This window comes from Pipistrellus hanaki (genome assembly GCF_964339955.1).
Source record: "Pipistrellus hanaki genome assembly, chromosome: 10".
In the NCBI taxonomy this organism is placed as follows: domain Eukaryota; kingdom Metazoa; phylum Chordata; class Mammalia; order Chiroptera; family Vespertilionidae; genus Pipistrellus; species Pipistrellus hanaki.
Genome location: NC_140512.1, coordinates 187,461 through 194,046, shown reverse-complemented (window position 1 = coordinate 194,046; position 6,586 = coordinate 187,461). Strand labels below are relative to the sequence as shown.

Genomic DNA, 6,586 nt, shown 5'->3' with positions numbered 1-6,586 from the left:
CTGCTGCTGCCCTGCTGGACCCCTGTCCATCCTGTGAACGCAGCGAAGTGGCCCCCTTCTGTCCCTGAGGATGTAATGGGCCACCCCATCATCCACGTGTGGGATCCCCACACCCAGTGACACCCCATCCTCCATGTGCGGGGTCCCCCATACCCAGTGACACCCCGTCCTCCATGCGGGGAGGGGGGTCCCCCACACCCAGTGACACCCCGCCCTCCATGTGCGGGGTCCCCAACACCCAGTGACACCCCGTCCTCCATGTGCGGGGTCCCCCACACCCAGTGACACCCCGTCCTCCATGTGCGGGGGAGGGGGGTCCCCACACCCAGTGACACCCCGTCCTCCATGTGCGGGGGAGGGGGGCCCCCCACACCCAGTGACACCCCGCTCTCCATGTCCAGGGGTCCCACACCCAGTGGCAGCCTGCAGACCCCTCCCTGCAGGAGCCAGACCAAGCTCAGGGGATCAGCCTTGGCCCCTGACCCCCACCTGCATCCCTGCAGCAGCTCCCGCCCGCCCTCAGGAGCCCGCCCTGGGAGGGCCTCCGGGCCTGCCCTCCCCCAGCCCTCAGGCACTCGGAAGCTCACACTCTAAAATTGTTTATGTGGCGAAGCACCAGACAACCACTGAGCCACGCCGGCCGTCTTCGCCACAGCCGCAGCAGAGCTGCAATGCCTGTGAGGCACCTGCCGGGCTCCCGGCCGGGCGTCTGGGCAGGTGCTCTCCCGGGTCATCGTGTGCCTGCACCGGCCTTGGCCACTCGGTCTGCAGCCCCCGAGTTCACGGGTGCGGCAGAGCCGGCCTGGGACAGACCGACCGGCCTGGTGCACGGCCCCCGGCACATGTCAGGTTGTATTAGTCAGTGAGGCCGCCTAACAAAGCGCCCGGAGCGTTGCTGACACGACTGAAATCCTTGCTCTTGCCCCGAGGCTGGGATCCTGTGTCAGCAGGCTGGTTTTCCCCGAGGCCTCCCCGCGGCTCCTCCTCGAAGACACTGCCTCCGCCTGTCCTCACACGGCCTTTCCCTGAGCCTGAGGGTCCCAGTGCCCCTAGGTGTGTCCTAATAACCCACAGCATCCCGCCCACCTCCGAGGTGCTGGGATGGGCCTTCATTCACCACGGGGACTGGGTGGGAGGACACATTAATAAACCTGGTCCAGTGGATGCCGCGCGGCCGAGTGCAGGGGGCCTGATGTGGCGGGGATCTCCCTTTTCTGCTTCCCGCACGGAAAGGGATGAACGAACTGGTTCTGAGTGGAAGTGGCCAGAGATTGAGAATAGAAATAGAGAAGACACAGAGATAGACTTTAAGCTGGGAGCTGGTGGGCAGCATCCTGTCTGCTGGAGAGGCAGGAGGAGGACGACGATGACCCCTCCCAGCACATTTATTTTATAGCCCAATTCCAGGAAGTAGCACCAGCTTATTTGCATTCTTAAGTCGGCCCTAGCATGCCTGGATTTACATATCTAGTCCCGCCCCTGCCGACACCTGGGCTGATGGGAAGACCAAGCTGACAACACGTCCGCCATCTTGGGGAAACATGTTCCCAAAGTGTGGCGCTGCCTGTGCCTTGAGTTCAGCTGACGATAATTAAGGAAAACTGCCCATGTGCCTTCCCAGGCGGCCCTCTACAGCCGAGGCCTCGGGCACACAGCACGCAGGCAGGCAGTGCTGAGCCCGCAGGCTGTCTTCCGGGGAGCCAGGCAGGGCCATCGTTTCTTGGGGTCTCGGGGCTCGGACAGCACGCCGTGCCGAAAGCAGCTCGTCCATGTGAGGGAAACGGTACCTGGGCACAGAGAGGGATGTCAGGACCGCGGTTACTCACCAAAGTGCACCATTCAAGGTTTTGTATAAGCCTAACAATTTCAAAATGTACAAAGAGAAGAAAATGGGCAATAATAGTGGAAATCTTTAACTCACCTTTAATATGTTAAGAGTGCAAGTAGACTAAAAAAAACAACAGAAAAAAACATAAAAACACTAAAAAACTCAGTAAAGACCAGACGAGCATGACTAACAAACGACAGCCGACAGAATAGAACACCACACCCACTCGTGACAGGGCACACGTTTTCTATGTATATGGAACGTCACAAAATTGAGCTGTTTTAACACATTTTAAAAGGTTTAAAGTTATTTAAATTATATCCTAGGAGTAGAAGGTAACTTCCTTATTCTGTTAGAGTCTCTACAGATACCTTCCTGATGATGAAATATTGAAAACTTGCCACGGTATCAGAGAGCTTAGCGAGTGCAAAAGGCAAGCAGGAAAAGGTCGGGAAGGGAGAGAGAAAATAGTAACTTACAGGGGAAGAGATCCAGAAGCATTTCGGGCACCTTATAAAAAGGTTTTAAGGTTGCTGGCTGTAATGTCAGTATTTTATACCTTGTGTTTACATGTCAGCAACAATTCAGAATATCTTAAGATTTACAATAGGATGTTCAAACATAAAAAAAACTAGCCATAAATCTAACAAAAGACAGAAACCCTGTATGCAGGCGATCATGAACTTTGCTGAGATAAAGGACCCGGAGATGAAGACTGTGTAATAAATCTAACGGAGAGACGTGGAGGGCTGCTGGTTTCGTTAGTGGTTCAGGGCTGGACAGCAGCTGCCCCGCAGAGCGGAGGCCCTGGAGGAGGTGCACAGGGTGAGCGGCTTTTATAGGAGCGGCCAGGCAGGCACCACCCGCAGGAAATGAAGCTCATTGGAGGAAAGTGAGTTCACATGCCAGGACGGCTTCCCATTGGCTGAGCTTCGGCTTCAGGGCGTGTTGCTGGGCAAGAAGAGAATCTTCCTCCGGCTGGGCTGGTGACATGTGCACTGTGGAGTGGGGGCCACCTCCTGTTGGGGACCTAAGGGGCTGTGATTGACAGCTGTGCCAGAGGGCTTCCTGTTGGCAGTGGTGGGAGCGCGAGGGCTCCCCCGACAGGCCGTTCCGACTCCAGTGTCAGTGGCGGTTCCTTAGGTTCACAGGTGGGTGCTGTGCTGTGGATTGTTGGACTCAGAATGGGAGTTATTTCAGTTCTCTGCACGCTGAGCTGGATCCTTAATGCACGCCGCTCCCCGAAGTAATACGGCAGAAGTGTGTGTGAGTGTGTGTGTGTGTGTGTGTGTGAGTGTGAGTGAATGTGTGTGTGTGAGTGTGTGTGTGTGAGAGAGTGTGTGTGAGTGTGAGTGAATGTGTGTGTGTGTGAGAGTGTGTGTGTGTGTGAGAGTGTGAGTGAATGTGTGTGTGTGAGTGTGAGTGTGAGTGTGTGTGTGTGTGAGAGAGAGAGTGTGTGAGTGTGAGAGGGAGTGTGAGAGAGTGAATGTGTGTGTGTGTGAGAGGGAGTGTGAGAGAGTGAATATGTGTGTGTGTAAGAGGGAGTGTGAGAGAGTGAATGTGTGTTTGTGTGAGTGTGAGAGTGTGTGAGTGTGAGTGAATGTGTGTGTGAGAGTGAATGTGTGTGTGTGTGAGTGTGAGTGAGTGTGTGTGTGTGAGTGTGAGTGTGTGTGTGAGAGTGTGAGTGTGTGTGTGTGTGAGAGAGTGTGTGTGTGAGAGTGTGTGTGTGTGTGAGAGTGTGTGAGAGTGTGTGTGTGTGTGAGAGTGTGTGAGAGTGAATGTGCGTGTGTGAGTGTGAGTGTGTGTGTGAGAGTGTGTGAGAGAGTGCGTGTGTGGTCACAGCTGCCTCTCACACTCACTGGAGGTCTGCAAACAGGAGCCAAGTGCGGGAGGAGGACCAGCTGCTGGAAGTCACACAAGCACCCAAGGCCTGTCCTTCACAAACCCGTTCACAGGGGACAGTGCCTCCCAGGTCCTCTGCGCTCATCTGACTCCCTGGCAATGCGATGTGGGCAAGATCACCCCCCCACACAAACAGCGTGACTGTCACATGAGGACGTAGCCTGCTCAGTGCCCTCCTCGAACCCCAGACCGGGGCCAGGTCGGCTGCTTTTCCCCGCGTCCCGGCACAGCCTCACCTGCCGATGGAGTTGGCCGCGTGTGATCAGGCTCTCGCTGCCCAGACCAGCGCTCAGTCTCACCGCCTTCCGGGACGTGACGTTGCTGAAGCATCAGGCCAGCTGCTCTGTCTCCCGTCCTGCGTTTGCTGACGGGACACAGAGGCGGTGCTGTGAGGCCCGCAGCCCGCTCCCGGCACATCCCTCCTGACCTGGCTCCCGCCGGCCAGGTCCACACACGCCGTGTGGTGGGCCTGCACACCGGCATCGGCTGCACCGCCCCCTGGACCGGGCGGGCGGCTGTGTCCGGGCTGTGAGCCCACTCCGCGGATTCTCGGCTTCGTCTGTGCATGTCTTCACCTCAGCCTTGTTTCTGTTTTTTAAAAGGATTACTTTTTAAAATATATGTATTTTTATTGATTTCAGAGAAGGCAGAGGGAGAGAGAGGAGAGGAGAGAATAGGAGAGGAGAGGAGAGGAGAGGAGAGGAGAGGAGAGGAGAGGAGAGGAGAGGAGAGGAGAGGAGAGGGGAGGAGAGAGAGAGAGAGAGAGAGAGAGAGAGAGAAGAAAGAAACATCCATGATGAGAGAAAAGCACTGATTGGCTGCCTCTTGCACACCCAGGGGATTGAGTCTGCAATCCGGGTGTGTGCCCTGAGCAGGAATCAAACTGTGACCTCCCAGTTCCTAGGTCGATGCTCAGCCACTGAGCCACGCTGGCCGGGCACATCCACCCTGTTTTCCAGGACGTTTTCCTGGGTGCGAACTTGGGGGTGGACACTGTCTTTTCCCTCAGAACGTGGCTGATGCCGCTGTGTGAGCGCCGGCGTGCGCTGTGTCAGGGAGCCGCCAGCTACGCGCTCACCATTGTTCCCGGTGCAGAGTCTCTCCGGCTGCCGGCAGGGCGTGCGCTGGGTTTCAGGATGTGGGTGTCTGAGTGCGGCTCTTTTTATACGGTGCTGATTGCTGTTTGTTGAAATTATTGGAGATGTAAATTGATGTTTTCCATCCAATTTGGGACGTTCTTGGCCATTATATCTTCAAATATTTATTCTGCTCAGCCTCACGCCCCTTCTTCGGAGACACGGCGTGTGTGGGAGACCGTTTGTGCTGTTCCCAGGTCTCGGCGCCGTGCTGCCTCGCCTCTTGCTCAGATCGCTCCTGCCGCTCTACCTGCATGGGGCTGAGGTACGGGCCCCTCACTGATGGACACCGAACTTCCTTAATTCTTGGCACATGTCTGCGGGATCGCCCTCACAGTCTGCTGGGCCAACATCTGGGTCATTTTGGGCTCAGTGTGTCCGCTGAATTTTTGCTGGGACCACACTTGTCTGTTTCTGTGTAGACCTGGTGTTACTGAAGTCACACAGTCACACAGGTGCTGTGAACCCCAATAGTCCTTTATGTTTTGGTCACTGCCCGGGGACCTGACTTTGTGGCTCTTCCTGGAACCTCTGCAGCGCCCCAGGCCTCTGCTTACCCACCACCCAGGCCCACCCGTGCACCCACAGCCTGGGGGTCCGTGCTGTCTGGGGACCCTGCTCCGTGCCCCCTGTCCTCTGCCCAGCCTGTCCGGCCTGTGACCTTGGGCCTCGGTCAGGTGAGAGCTGAGCCCCACTGAGTGGTCCTGTTTGGATCCGCCCACCGCCCACCGCGGCCCGAGAGCAGCCGACTTCCCGTGTCCATGGCGATGGTTGCTCAGGGCCCAGCCTGCCAGTCCCCACGGAGTCCTGCCTGTGCCTGGGCCGTCCGTGTCCGAGCCCCAGGGCCTGGGGCGCCGGGGGGCTTGTGCGGTGGGAACGGGCCTGTCCATGGTGTGGAGCTGCCTCATCACCCACCGGGAAGGCAGCAGCCGCGGCAGCCGGGGCGGCTTGGCCTGGCCTGGGCAGCACAGGAGGCAGGGCCCTCCCCCCCCCCCCGTGGGCTCACGTCCACCCACACCCTCCTCCACCCACTGCCCTCGCCTCCTGGCTGGAGGGGAGCCCAGACACCAGGATACCGGGCACCCAGGGCCCTCTGCGGGGCGGAGGCAGGTCGGGGAGCATGGCGCCTGCCGTGTCCCCAGGCAGGAGGGAGCTCCGAGGCCACACAGGCCCGGACCTCCAAGTTCTGTCCCCACCACGTGGACCCTTTGCAGGGGGCTGCACCTCCCGCTTGCTGGCTGGGAGGCCTGGGGGGCTGTCTCTACCCCCTCCCTGCTGGGGCCCCACCTCCCCCAGCCGCCTTCTTTGGGGGACGAGGGGACAGGGCGAGGTGACAGTGCGGGTGCGGGTGCAGGAGGGCGGGTGGCGCAGACACCGAGCTGTCCCGTAATTACCCGCTCGCTGTGTGCCGACCGCGTTATATCCGGCTCCCCCACGCACACGCTGTCTCCACGGAGCCCGAGCTCGGCACAGCCTGGCATCTCCGTCCCCTCCGGCGGGTCCCAGCGGGCGGCCCCTTGGGTGGCTTCCAGTTTTCTCGGTTATAAATAGCACCGCCCAGCACGTCTTCATCACAAATCCTTCCTCCGAACCCACAGCCAGCCGAGCGCCAGCCCCAGCGCCCGCCCTGCAAAGCCCTCGGCTGCAGGACGGAGGCCGCAGGCTGACCCAGCGCCACAGGAACGCGCCCGCCGCCCCGGTGTTTTATGGTCTTCAGTTT

General features: G+C 58.8%; 1 long non-coding RNA gene across 1 annotated transcript; it reads right to left on the bottom strand.

Annotated features, from left to right (window-relative positions):
- Nucleotides 1-1,258: 1,258 nt before the first annotated feature.
- LOC311629476 lies at nucleotides 1,259-6,586 on the bottom strand. The gene is made up of 3 exons (XR_014796209.1): nucleotides 6,261-6,586; nucleotides 3,967-4,094; nucleotides 1,259-1,787 (listed from the first exon to the last, which is right to left on the bottom strand). It is a non-coding gene; the product is annotated as an uncharacterized lncRNA (long non-coding RNA).